Below are 15,348 nucleotides of genomic sequence, written 5' to 3'. Positions count from 1 at the left end.
TGGGTACAAAGTTTGTGCCAAATAATTTTCCAAGTTTAGATGATGTTATAATTGATGTCGAAAGATTCTGCAGGAAACTGTACTTAAGGGCATTTTTTAATAAACAGTATGTAAAAGAAAATGAAAATGAAATTAATGTAATTCAAGATTATTGTTAGATATCAGTATTTATGAAACTGAAAAGATGTTAGAAATGGAGAAATGGTTTGAAGATGGTATGGAAAATGATGAGGATGCTAATTTAAAGAATGAAATTGATACTGGGTATGGACACCTTGAAGCACCAAGTGTGGAATCTAATAAAAGTAAATTCATGCCATCTAAATCTCCCATGTGTATCAAGTTGTATGAAACTGTAGTGTGTGGACAAATTGAATGGAAATTTGAGCAATTTGGTAGGGAAAGGGAGGAGTATAATTTAACTAAAGGGGAATGGAAGGAGCTGCAGGACATGCGGTTAAAATTGGATAAATTGGTTTTCCGTCAGGCAGATAAAGGGGGCAACTGGGTTATAATGAGTAGGAAAGGGTATGAAAAAATGGTAATGGATTTGATAGGGGTTAAAAGTGAATATGTAGAATTAGAGGTCAACCCTAAGTGTAAATTCAATGAGGTATTACTTGAAATACTAAAAGGGAAGAGAGGCTAGGTTTCTTTACTAGTAAGGATTTTCAAAAATTGTTTAAAAAGGAACCTAGGGATCCCAAGTTCTATGCGTTGCCTAAGATACATAAAAACCTACAATGCCCCCTGGGGAGACCTATTGTCTCCATGTTAGGTTCTTATATGGAAAATGTGGGAAAGTTTCTAGATTTCCATTTGAAAAAAAATATTTAAAGAGAGTGGCATCACATATACAGAATACTAGTGAACTATGTGACAAAGTGAGTAAAATTAAGTGGAAAGAGGATTATTTTTGGGCCACTGTAGATATAAAATCATTATATGCCAACACTGAGACAACGAGAGGCCTGGAAGCCATGGGAAATGTTATGGGAGAAGGACCTCACTGCTCCTTTCTGCTACTTTTGCTTGAATTTTGTCTGACCCACAATTATTTTAGGTGGGGGGGAAGTTCTTTTTGCAGAAATAAGGAATGGCAATGGGGATGACACTTGCCCCCTCATATGCCATAGTATACATGGGGGAATTTGAAAAAGAGTTTGTATATCAGAACAAGTATTTTATTGAAAATGTGGTATTTTTGGTAGATTTATTGATGACTTGATATTCATTTGTAAGGATGATCAGAAAAAAAATGATGAATAGAACTAGTCATGGTTTGGAATTTGTATATGAAGTAAATTCTAAGAGAAATAAGTATCTTGATGTGAAATTGTATGTGGTAGGTTCAGTCCAGATGCAATTTAAACCCTACAGGAAAATCACTGCAGTTAATAATTTTTTACATGCGGAAAGCATGCATCCCCCATATTTAATTAGGACTTTACCATTGGGTGAGATGAAGTGAGTGTTTTGAACACATCCAAAGAAAAATTTAAATAGGATGTTTTAGAGGACACAGTCATGAGATTAAGATCTAGAGGATAACCAGAAGATATTATTTTGAATGCTAAAGAAAATAATTTTGGGAGAAAGAAGGGAAATTAATAGAAGTGACAGGTTTAGCAGAGGAAACCATAATAGCAATGGGTAGCATGTTCGGGGAGTGCTAGAACAAGAACAGGAAAATTTGTTTTTTGTTACAAAATTTTCACCCTTTAGCCAGAGAATGGAGAAAATAATAAGGAATTTTTGGTATATAATTAAGGAGGATGGCAATTTAGGGGTTCTTTTTCCTGAACATATAACTTTTTCATATGGTAGATACCCATATCTTAAGGAAATATTAAGTGGGGATGGAAGGTGGTTAGTGGAGAGGACAGAAAGGAAAGGCATGTGGCCATGTGGAAACTGCAGTGTGTGTAGTAGGGTTAAAATTTAGATGGGAAAAAAATAATGAGAGGATATAAAAGGCAAAGGAAAGGTATACCTGTAATTCCCAAGGTATTGTTTATATAATAGGCTGTGGGTGTGATAGGGAAAAATGGTACATTGGTCAAACTAAGAGGAAAGTGAGGGTAAGAATCCTGGAATACCTAAAGGATATTAGGAATACGAGTGTATTTAGTCCAGTAGCTGAACCCTTTTGGTCCACACATGGGGGTAACAATGCGAGTTTGTTCTATAGTGTTTTGGCTCACCCAGTTTCTAAAGATGGGGCAAGTTTTAAAGATGATTTAGATAGCTTAGAATGTAGATGCATTATAAATTTTAGAACTTTGCAACCTAGAGGAATGAATATTGATAGTAACCTGAGTGTAATTTTAAATGTATTTATTCTACAAAATTTGTAAAAATGATGTATATGTCTTTTTAAAAAATTGTGTTGGATTGATTGATTGATTAATTGTACATCAATTAATTTGTATTGGATGGGGATATAAAGGAAAGAAGCACTAGAATGAAATTATTCTTTGAAGGCGAAAGGATGAGGTACCAAATAAAGTGGTGAAAAAATTACATCTGTTTTACCTTTTTGAAGCTTGCCGCTTGTATTTTCTTTATTGGATATACAGGTCTTTGTGTATGTGTTTTAGGCAAGAGTGAAGGCCATACCAGTTCACATAGCAACAATGCACTGCAAATGGACTACTGACATGACAGCCTCTATTTTACTATATTTTTGGTCTGGGTACTCCATTTCCAGTGTTTGCACTATGCATTGCATCGTGCAAGCAGTGGTCAAAAAATTTTAAATGACAAAAACTAAAGAAAGAATAAAGCAAATGCCATGCTGTCATACAATCCTTGAGCAGAATCAGTGCTGTGTCATAGCTCTCAACCTTCCATCTCCAAAATGGGAACAGTAGCCCAGATAAAATGGAACAAATGGGAAAAATGTTGAAAACTTACTAATGGCTTACGAACATCTGAAACTAGGAAGGTTATATGATGGTTAAAATGTGCTGGTTTTACTTACATAAAATATATTTTAATGAATTAATGTGATTCATTTTCATTTACCCTGGATATCAGTGTAAAAGTTCATAACACTGGATGTGTGACAGACCCTTTCAATGTAGAACTTTGTGCAACATGAACTTTTTAAGACTACAAATGAGGTATGTTCCTCCTAATGAGGTCCAATTGAGAGAGCGGTATGATATGTGTAGTCCTAGTGGTCACTGTGGCATTTCATGCAAATTTGCGCACCACAGCTGCTTTGACTTACACAGAATTGCTATCTGTGTTCATTTTCAAGCTTATGCAGCCAGAAAACTTACACAGAAATGCTATCCACAATCACCTAAGAGGTTTCATGGCCTGCAATACTGCTGCAAGCCACGAAACCTTGCTCCGGTGCAGTGTGTTTCAATATGCATTGTGCAATGCTGCCCAATGAGCAACATCGCATCAACAGTAACATTTCATGTAGGCTCTGTACGAAGCCTACACAGAATTTAGTGAATCCCGGGAAGGACCGTTTTTCATCTGGAAATATTTGTACTACCTTTTCAGCATACAGTAAGTACTCACTAATAGCTATCATAGACTGTTTGGTCTTTTAAAAGGAAATGTGATAATTTGAAATTTACTAATTTTTGCGTTCCTCTTGATTCCTGATTACTGCTAGGGCTTCCTGATCATCATTGGGAAAAGAAATTTCATAAATGTGGAAGAAAATTGGAAGCAGATTTTTTTTCCTGGAACCAGATAGACCTGGTGGTCTTTTTTTGGGCAAATATAAAGATAGGCTACCTGTTTTTTTAAGTTGATATGCTTGTGTAAAATTTAGCCTTACACTGCAAAAATGTATTGTAACTGTAGTTTTATGTTGATGTGTTACAATTCATATATAATTAAGAGTCTGCTAAAGAATACGGGGTGGGAAACAGATCTGACAGCAGCAATATAACACTAAAGAAGAAACTATAAGGTAAATGTCAGCAGGAGATGGTGAGCTATCTGAAGTCAGTTCCTTTACATAATCCAATAGCTACTACAGACTGCAGTTATTTATGTAATTATACAGTTATGCAAAATGTTAATCCAAAAGCAGCAGCAGTGAAGAACATGACTTTCACTTTTGGTTTGGTACAGAGTAAATGTAAAGAAACATTTATGTAATCTGTTTCACTGGACATTTTTTTTTTTTCATTTTAAATGCTTTTTGTTTATTTTTGTGTTTTAATTGACTGCTACATTGGCACTTAATTTAAAAACAATTGAGAAATACCCAAGTATTAATTTCCCTAATGCTGTTGGCAGTTCATGAAGGTTGAAATGTCAGTATCTTGACATTAGTCAGTCCTTCCTTGGTTTCTTCAAGAGAGCTGTAAATCACATTTCATGGCAGCATGAATCTTCATATTAGCACATAGTGATGTATTGCACCAATGAATTTTATTAAGCATCAACCAGAATTTCTCAAAGATAACCCATCAGTCCATCTTCCTCTGAAACAAAATCCTCATACAGAAGGCATAGTTCTGCTGTCTCTAAGGTGTGGTCTGTTGGTTCTTGTTTGATGTACTCATGGTACCCTGTAGCCCTCAGATGATAATATTCTCTGTTGTGGCATACTATATCTAGCTCTAAGAAGCCCACATAGCACTGCCTGGAGGAATCTGCACTTAAATTCTCAAACATTGCTCTGACTTCTCGATCATAGCTTCTGTCTTGTTTGTCATACTTCATGGGCATCCTGTTGTGATTCCTTATTTTTTCTAGTTCGCTACAGAGCCTTGAAGGCATAGCTGTTCTTGCCTGTCCTACTGTCACTAGAAATAGAGCTGGCTGTTCTGCTTTACTGCTTTGTCTATTTTCATAATTAGTGAGATTCTTTCAGTATAACCTCAGAGATGACTTGCTCACCTTCGACTGGCTTGGCTGATAACCTCCAGATGAGAATCTCATAAGGCATGGATCCTTACCTCAAAGGGCATGCACAATATACCCTGATCATGTGACTATCACTCTTAAACCCCTTATATTTCGGCTCAGTTCAGGTGCTTGATCACCCTCTTCCTCTGCTCTGCTCTTCCCTCATCTTCTTTCTTTGTTGCTTATATATATGCTTGTATATCTGGTACTTATATGGAAGTAGGCATCTATGATGACAGTGTCCTATTCTGCACCAGGTCTTTTTCACTGTTTGAGAAATTTCTTGATATGCAGTCATTTTTTGCCGAGAAGTGAGCTGTGGACATTGTTTATTTTATTTTGTATTTACTTGACATTTGTTAACTGGGTTAGTCCAACTGAGTTTGAAAACAAACCCATTTTCAGTGGAGACCCGAGGGGGAAAGCCCCAGCAAACATAAGTAAAGATAAAGTGACAATATACAAATATTAAATAACAATCAGTATACAAAATAATTGTAAAAAGAAAAGGTTATTAGCTATTTGCATTGCATTGATAGTAAGCAACCCATTTTCAGTGGAGACCCAAAGGGAAAGAGCCCCAGCAAACACAGGCAAAGTTTATAATATAGTATTTAGTTTTTTTTTTCATCTTTTGTATTAACAAAATGCAGGATAATTTTATATCAAGAAAACAAATAATACAACTTTATAACTTCTTCTGAATCATAGCTATGATATATATATATATATATATATATATATATATATATATATATATATATATATATATATATAGTCCACAGCAGTTTTATAAAAAAAAAAAAAAAAAAAACATAAATTGAACCCTGTAGAAGCATTACATTACCCACTGTGAAAAGATTAATTTTAAAGCAACTTCTCATACTTAGCACTAGCTGGTAAAATATTCTGGGTTTATATCTATTGCGGTATATGGTAGCAATGGTAATACAAATTAGTTTTTTGTATGTCAGCAACTTCATTCTATGATTTCTTCTGAAGACGCAGCTATACTGCTTCTCATACAATGAACTTCTTTTGTTCATTTTTTCTTCATAAAATCTCCCACATTAGAATGTGCCATATAAAGTAGTCAATTTGTTTTACAGTCAAAATAACTTTTGCAGTTGTCCTTTTCAACAATCTCTGACAATTAATTATCTTATATCTGTCTATATAGCTATATCTATCTATATTCTATATATGAATTAAATGTACACAGTGCAAATTAAACACTTAACCATTAGGTCATTTAAGATGTACATGGACCCCACGCATTCACTCCTCACTTAAATAACATCATTAAGAAGGTTGCAAAAATTAAAAACAAGATAGCAACACTGCAGAGTGTCCACCACTCATGTTAAAAATCTGCTTTGCTAAACCACTGTTTTGCTGCAAATAGAACACTTTCCCCATTCACACTTAACCAGTCTGTATACATTAAAAGACTGCAGAGTGCCACCAATGAATATCTGTAGATTTGTGACTGTTTTTCTCACTGTAGAACACCATAGAATCTCACTTGTCAATGCCATTTGTCTTTCTACAGAAATAAGAGACACTCAGCTGCTTTGTATCATTTACAAAGACTTCTCTACCAAGACAACCACTCTAGCCCAGTAAAGTCAGCCCAAGTACCTCACAGGACATGATAGATCACAGCAAAGTGCCATGGTCTTAGTGAAACACAAAGTCAAACTTGTGTAATTTCAAAAGGACCTCTCAGCTAAAACCAGTGTAATATGGAATCTTCTACCCAATAGCATAGGCAGAGAAACTGGTTTTGCATTTTCTTGGAAAAATGCACACAGTTATGAAATTTGAATTCAAATTGCCTGAATACTAGAAAAATAATATTTATTTTAACTTCTTATTATCGAACAGCTGTGAAAAGTCATTCACCATGTAAAAACCAAATCACCAGTCTGAACGAACAATGAAGGAAACCACCAGCATTAGCGGAAACTACAGTTTAATATCGCTTTTGTCTCAAAAGACTTCTTCAGAATGAAATAAAATGCACACAGCAACATCCCCTTATATATCGAATCAAAATAATTACCTAATAAAATATTCAATTACTTAAAGTGTACTAGCAAATGGAATAGAGTCATTTAAAGGCACACATCTAATAACATAACATAGACAGTTCATTTTAAAATCTTCAGTCTTCTATTCTTCAGAAAACATTTAATAGTCACTGAGTCATTAATACCTGTTTTTTTTGTCAGCCCCTAACCTGAGCTGCCACATAGTTTCTGTTTGTTCCAGTTGGTCCTTATAGGACCCTCCTTATATTTATAACTACATGTTCCAAAACAGCAAACAGAAACTTTTTAAAAAACACTACATGTAATAGAATGCTTAAATAGAGCATTGTTGACGTTCTTAGTTCTAATACAATAATAGTGCTCTCTAATTCTTTTACTGTTTGTGTGGACATACCTACATAAAATTCATTGCTCACAGAACAAACAGCAAGATAGACTGTGCCACTAGTATTGCAATTGTATACACCATCAATGGAAAGTGTCCTGTTCAAATAGAGTAAGTCAGTATAGGGTCCCTCTAAAATAAAACAACATGAAGAACAAAAAACACATTTATACATCCCCTTACAGCATCTGCTGTTGTCAGGGGTGCTTTTATATATGGAGTCAAATTGTAAACATTTTTTAAACAGTCAATTTTTTTATATACATAATTGGGTCTATCACCTACAACTTGTATTAATTTGCTATTTCCACATAAGATGTTCCAGTTTCTAGTAATGATGGTCCTGATGTTAAATGTATCAACAGATATATCCAAAATACAAGAAGTGCCAAAAGTATTTGCGTTAGTGTTGTTAGAACTTAAATTGTTAGCACCTGTGACTCCATGTGGCTTATTTGTAATAGTAGTAAAACCATTTTTCAAAATCGGTGGAAAATCAGTAGCCCTTCTTGTTCTAATTTCATTAGCTAGTTTGCCAAGTAAATCTGAGGGGTAACCTCTAACCAAAAACAGATTCTGTATAAAGCTGACTTCTGATTCAAAGTCAGCTTCTTCAGAAATAATTTGTGAAACACAAATAAACTGACCCTTCTGTATATTATTTTTCATAAAAACAGGATGGTTGCTCAAATAATGCAAATGACTATTAACAAAAGTCTCCTTCCTATGTATTCCACTTGTAAAACAATTATTAGAAGTATCTCAAGTCAGGGTAACATCTAAAAAATGCACTGATAGCCCAGCATTCCCCAATACAAATTTTAAAAAATCACCAGGCTTTTCCTGGTTAGGGGTCACCACAGCAGAACTCCGGTCCACTAACAATTGGCAGTGGATTTCTATGGTGCCGAGTTGCCAGCCTAACACCCAGTCTTCAAAGAAGGCACACCCATTCCCGCACGCACTAACCTGCATGTCTTTAAATGTCAGTCGACCGTGGGGAGGACATGCACACTCCACACAGAAGGCGCTCCAGCCAAGAATCAAATGGGAGAACCTCTTGCTGTGAGGCAACAATGCTAACCGCTGCATCACCATGGGGAAACCACTAGAATTATTAATACTATCACAAAATGAATAAACCTGGTCTATGCCACCTTCCACGATAAAAAACAAATTATCCACATATCTGCCATAAAAAACTACATGATATTGCTCCATAATAGGTCTGAGAACACTATACTCCCACCACCCAAGAAGTAGATTGGCGTAAGCTGGGGCCACAGTGGACCCCATAGCTACCCCTCTTAGCTGCTTGTAAATGATCTTGTTAAATAGAAAATAATTGTTATTAAGCAGTAGTTCTATTAAGGTGCATAAAACAAATATGCTGTCAGAATGAAGGTGGGCTACATTTCCCAATAACTGTCTAACAAAATCATCCTCTTGATCATGGGGGATACTCATAAACAATGATTGGACATCCACTGTAAGCAAAATGTTCTTCTTAGAATCAAAGGAATATACAGAACTAAAAGTCCTAATCAAATCCAAAAAAATGTCATGACTCTTTAATAAATGAACCTAATTTTTGGACTAGTGGATTTAGCATGTAGTCTACTAAAGAAATACCTTCTGTGACTGAATTAGGTGAAGATACTATGGGTCTAAATGGAGGGTTTTCAAGATTTTTGTGAATTTTGGGGATACCAAACATGGTCCCCAAAAGTGGATATTCGACTAACATAAAATCATACATGTTATTAGTAATATACCCATTGACCCACAGATCATATAAAATAGAACATATACTGTGATATGCCTTAAAAAACAGCTGTTGACTAACTAATGAATATTCAGTCTCAATACTTAGCATATTTTCCATAGAGTTGACATATTTATCTTGTTCAAGAATTACCAGCCCCTCTCCCTTATCGGCTTTCATAAACCGAAGGTGGCTTAAGGCTGTTCTTTAAGCACTAGTAAGATTATAAAACTTATAATCTTTCTTAGTATGAACAGGTTGTCTGATGTCTTCAGTACAACAATTTTCCAAAACACATAGGGTGTTAGTTAAAACAAATAACTGATCAGAAGTAAATGAATGACAAGACAGATTATAAATCTTTTCATTCAAAAGGTCAATATTAGAGTGTTCAGAAGAAGCTGACTTTGAATCAGAAGTCAGCTTTATACAGTAACTGTTTTTGGTTAGAGGTTACCCCTCAAATTTACTTGGCAAACTAGCTAATGAAATTAGAACAAGAAGAGCTACTGATTTGACACCGATTTTGAAAAATGGTTTTACTACTATTACAAACAAGCCACATGGAGTCACAGGTGCTAACAATTTAAGTTCTAACAACACTAACACAAATACTTTTGGCACTTCTTTTTTTTTTTTTTTTCAATAATTTTTATTTTTATTTTTACATTAATAAATGTCACAAATAAAAACCATCTTACAACATGACCGTGTGCATATATGGGTTCCTATGACTTCATCGAACTGTCTAATCACTGACACTCACCTCTTCGACACCAAACCATCGACGGCCATATCATCGACAATTCCGGTAAGCGATCTTCCCCCTCACAGGACCCATGGTAGCGCTTGTTCCTGTGTTACAATGGTTAGGGTTTATGTGATTCCGTATAAATTACCTTGAAAGTGCTACCATGGGTCCTGTAAGGGGGAAGATCGCTTACCGGAATTGTCGATGATATGGCCGTCGATGGTTTGGTGTCGAAGAGGTGAGTGTCGGTGATTAGACAGTTCGATGAAGTCATAGGAACCCGCATATATATATACATACACATACATACATACACACACACACATATATATATATATATATATATATATATATATATATATATATATACACATACATACATACACACACATATACATGCATACACATACACACATATACATATGTTATACATTGATGTCAAATACCACAGGATATAGGTCATACAACATATCTATTTACACTATGTACATAGATGCTTTCATTGTTAATTCCACAGTTATATAGACAGTATATACATTCGTAATATCCAAGTTATTATTTAATATCTGAACTTGTATGTGTTCTTTGGTTCCATTATAGTGTATTTCTAAGTTGCTGTGCGATGAATTATGCTAATATGATGTTAAAGGTTTGTTCCCAAATTTCTCTGGATTTCATGTTTTTGTTTCTTTTATCTATTACTATTTTATGAGCTAAAAGGTGTTGTATAGCTACTTGTTTAAAACCCTCCCAAGAGATATTTATCGTATCTAGCCATTTAAAAGCTATATACAGTTTCATTAGTAGGAAAATTGTTAAAAGTGTATTTCCTTGTTTTCTTGGGATGTTGGGTGGGAGAATGTGTAACAGAGTGAATTCCCAAGTTAATGTTGATGTTTGATAACCCGTTTTTTGTAATTGTACCTTGAGAGAGTTCCAGAGTTTATAGACACATTTACAGCTCCAAAATACATGGATTAAGTCAGCTATCTGGTCCTTACAGTGTGGGCAGAAAGGTGATTTTGATGTGTTAAATTTGTGTAGGATTGCAGGTGTAAAATAAGCATTATTATTGATCATGAGCTGAGTGTATGCTAACTTTTTGAAGGGTAGAATCTTCAGTGTTAGATTGATTGCCTGGCTTATTTGCTGATCATCTATGGATGGTTTAATTTTTCTCCAGTAGTTAGAGAAGAGGAGGTCCTTCTGGTATTTGATTTCATTTATCATTTTATATGAATTGGTAATAGTTTTCTTTGTTGTGATAATAGTTTTCCAAAGCCTGCTACAAGTTTCTATGTCACTATTGGTCATAGTAATATTTTGGAGATAACTGGAACACAGTTCTTTGATTTGTCTTAGGATTATTATGTGTGATTTAGGGAGGTTTAAGTTGGTCCTCATTTCTTGTATTGAACAGTTAAATTAGGGATAGATATCTTAGATTGTTTTATCTTTTAGTCTGGGAAAAGGGACTAAGTCCAGCATCTTATTGTTTATTTTTAAATTTGGGTTTTTATGAAGGGGTTGCAGTATTGTCATGGCATGTCTAAGGTTCAAGAATTGAAAGAGTTTTTGCGCTAGGTTGATAGAATGTTTTAAGGGCTCTATAATGTTATAAGTTTGTATTTATTTCTGCTTCAGGAATGGAAGTGCTTTGGGATTGAAACCTAGAGCTTTAATATATCTATAATATATTGTCACCCAGATAGGAGACCAATTTTCCATTGACGGGTTATGTTCAGCTATTCTCAATATTCTGTTAGTGTTAATGATCGAGTAGTACATTTTAAAATCTGGTAGATTTAGTCCTCCTTTGCTTTTGGGGAGTATTAATTTTGGATAGGAGATTCTGTTTTTTTTTGAGTTCCCATATAAATTTTGCTAGGAAGGTATGAATTTGTTTGAAGAATTTATTATGTATTGTTGTCTGTGATGTCATGAATATATACATTAATCTATGTAAAATGTTCATTTTGATTATTGATACTTTGGCCAAGAATGGTAGTTTTAGGTTGTTCCATCTTTTGCAGTCTTGCATTATATTTTGCCATTTAAGGTTTACATTGTGTTGGTAGAAGTCTTTGTTACTCTGGAAAAAGGTGATTCCCAGGTATTTAGTTTCTTCTTTAATTTTTATTGTGTTTAACAATGGTATTAGTGAGATGAGTTTGGGTGTTTTAGGGAGAAAATATTAGTTTTATTAAGGTTTAGTTTGTAGTTAGACATAGTCGAGAAATGTTCAATTGCAGCTATTATTTTGTTTATATCTGAATTTGGTGTAGTGCAGTATATGTTCAGATCATCTGCAAATGCAGTGAGGTATATTTTGAAGTTGTGTATTGATGGAGGATTGTGATATGTATTTTGTTTAATGTATAGAAAGAGTGGTTCTAGGTATAGGTTAAACAGAAAGGGTGATAGTGGGCATCCTTGTCTTGTTCCATTTTTTATTAGGATCCTATTTGACCAAGTTTTATTTATATACAGAGATGTGTATGGGTTGCTATAGAGAGTTTGGATGATCTGAATGAAGTTATTGGGTATATTAAAATAGGGTAGTGTTTGGAGTAAGAATTATAGATTAACCCTATCAAATGCCTTGTGGGCATCCACTACCATTGTGTAGATGTTGATATTGTATCGGTTAGCGTAGGATATTAGTGCATCTAATGTTAATGCATTGTCACTAGTCTGTCTATGTGGTATAAAACCGGATTGTTCTGGGGAGAGGATTTTTTCTATCAGATTTTTCATTCTGTTTGCAAGTATAGAGGTAAATATTTTAGTATCTATATTTAAGAGGGAAATGGGTCTGTAGCTGTCAGGGTTTTTGGGGTCTGTGTGTTCTTTTAATATAAATATAGTTTTAGAGGCATTAAAGTGGATATCATTTATTTTATAATTTATTACGTAATTCAGTGTATAGTATAGTAGTTTGGCTATCAAGGGGGAAAATGCTTTGTAAAATTCTGATGTGAGTCCATCCGGACCCGGAGCCTTATGCACTTTTAAGTGTTTGATTGTTGTAATAATTTCACTGATGGATATCGGCTCAGTTAGTTTTTTTTGTTGGTCTAAATTGAGTTTAGGGAATTTCAGTTTTTGAAGAAAAAAAGTTCTATCTTCCTTTGAGGTTTGTAGTATTTGTGCTCCATATATTTTAGAGTATATTTGTTCAAATGTTTTAATAATGTCTTCATTTTTTGTGTAGTTTTGCCTCTGTAGTTTATTTCTGATATACTGGAGGCATTTTTGTGTTGGCAGATAATTCTGGCCAGAGCTCTAGATGGTATTTGAGCTTCTTCTGCCTAAGTGGCTAACATTCTGGCTTCATAGAAAGATAGGTTCCTGGTTTCTAACATATATAGATCCCTTTGCAGTTTTAAAAGTTCTGCTTCTGTTTGGTTCTTAGGGTTATTTATTAGTTCTTTTTCAAGATGCTCTATTTTCCCTTTCAGTATATGCTCCTCTTTCAGTTGTATTTTTTTATAGTATGCTGCTTTTTTGATAAACAATCCTCTGATTTGTGCTTTGGTTGCAGCCCATTCTATGTCAGTTGGTACTTGGGAGTTAGAGATGTTTGTAAGAGCTATTTTTAGTATTGCTTCTATTTCTTTTATTACATCCATTTTGGAAAGTAAATTACGGTTTAATGACCAATTATGACCCCTATTCTCTAAATATATCTTTCTGTCCCAGTTAATGTTCAGTGTGATTTTGGAGTGATCTGAAAAGAACCTGGTATGTATAGTTATTGTTGGGTCCATGTTAATGAATATGTCAGAGATTAAGAAGAAGTCTGTCCTTGACCACATTTTCTGGCATTGCGAATAGAATGTGAATTTCCCTGTTTTATCTGCACTGTTCCCATGTTTAAAAGGGTCATATAGTTTGAAATCTTGTTTGAGTTCATTAAGGGCTAATGTGGCTTGTTTATTATGTGATTTGGTCAGATTCGATTTATCCTTTTCTGGGTTTTGATATGTATTCCAGTCACCTCCAATCACTAGGTAGTGATCTTTAAATTGGTTTAAGGTTGGGTATAATGACATAAAAAAGTGTTGTTGGTTATTACAGGGTGCGTAAACATTAAATACCATTATAGGTTTTGGCATTGTAGGACTATTAAATGTTACATAGCACCATCTTCCCTCCTTGTCAGCTTTGGTTTTAAGTATTTTTTCCTTAAATTGGTTTTTAATTATTATGACAGCCCCAGCACTGTTTGTTTTCCCCTCTGAAGCTATGATTTGACTTATCCATTTTTTTCTGCTAATTTCTGCCCATTGATCTGCAGTCAAGTGCGTTTCTTGTATTAGTATGAGGTTGGCTGTGGTTTTTAATGTAAGGTGTAAGAATAGTTTTCTTTTCTTCTTGTTTTGGAGCCCTTTAACATTCCATGATTCTATTTCCCACATTTATTTATTAGGTGTATTCCTTAGATATGCCATGTATATTAGTTTTGTTTTGTTAGTTTCGTATGTGTTACTGTGTAATGGTTTAGGAAAGCATCTGTTTATCCCCGTCCCTACACTGTGCCTAACCACTATATCCCTGGACCAGGAATAAACAGGGGGGAGGATGAAGGTTCATTATATGGTTTACCTTTACGTCTAATCTTGGAATGTGTTTTCTTTTTAGATATAGATTTACTCCATAGTATCCCCCCTGTGTTACTATAAATAATGTGGAGAAAGCTGAACACACTAGTTCCCTCAACAAACACTGCTACTTAATATCCCTAGCCTCTTCCAACATATTATTTATACAGTGATGGTATTGCATTTACGGTGCAGCATGTATTATTTTTGTCTTGTGACTAATTCTTTCTAATAGTATTTTTAAAACAGCATATTAATATACATTCCTCAGTAAATTATAGCAATATGTGTACCATAGTAATATTGTTAAACAATCAAGCTTGTCATTTTTACATTTTTCTCTCATTTGACTTCTTTTTCCTCCCCTTTACTTATTCAGGTTTCGGCCTTCTTTGGTGCCTATAGTGATGTTTTTCCACATCAATCTGTGTGGATTATAAAATATATGCTTGGCACCTATTTAACAGAAGTAGGAAGTATAAAGAGACAAAAAAAAAAAAAAAAAGAAAAACAGCTTAGCCAAACAGTCCTTCTGCTATAGTTGACATATTAAGGCTATATTTACATTATCCCAGGATTGTTAGGTTATTTTACTAATTTCCTGAGATTACTTCTCTCCAGGATCTTTTAACACATTTCTAGTATTTACATAAAACATTTAACAATTTTTTCCCTTTTTTTCCCAATATTAATCTATGAGCTAGCATAATTCTGATAGTTTATTTCTTGCCTATTATTTAAGGCTGGAGTTTCATTCACCTACACAGTACTGGGTGTACTGTTTTAGTGAATGGTTCGGTTCAACAGTACCTTATTTCTTCAAGGTTTTGCTTGCAGGTTGGTTGACATCTATGGTGCAGCTTTCTTCATTTAGCTGGTGCAGATCAATTTTCATTTTTCAG

Source organism: Protopterus annectens, chromosome 9.part0, assembly GCF_019279795.1.
Source record: "Protopterus annectens isolate FY-2018-M chromosome 9.part0, PAN1.0, whole genome shotgun sequence".
Taxonomy (NCBI): Eukaryota; Metazoa; Chordata; order Ceratodontiformes; family Protopteridae; genus Protopterus; species Protopterus annectens.
The sequence above is the reverse complement of the archived record's forward strand: the minus strand, read 5'-3'. Positions refer to the sequence as shown.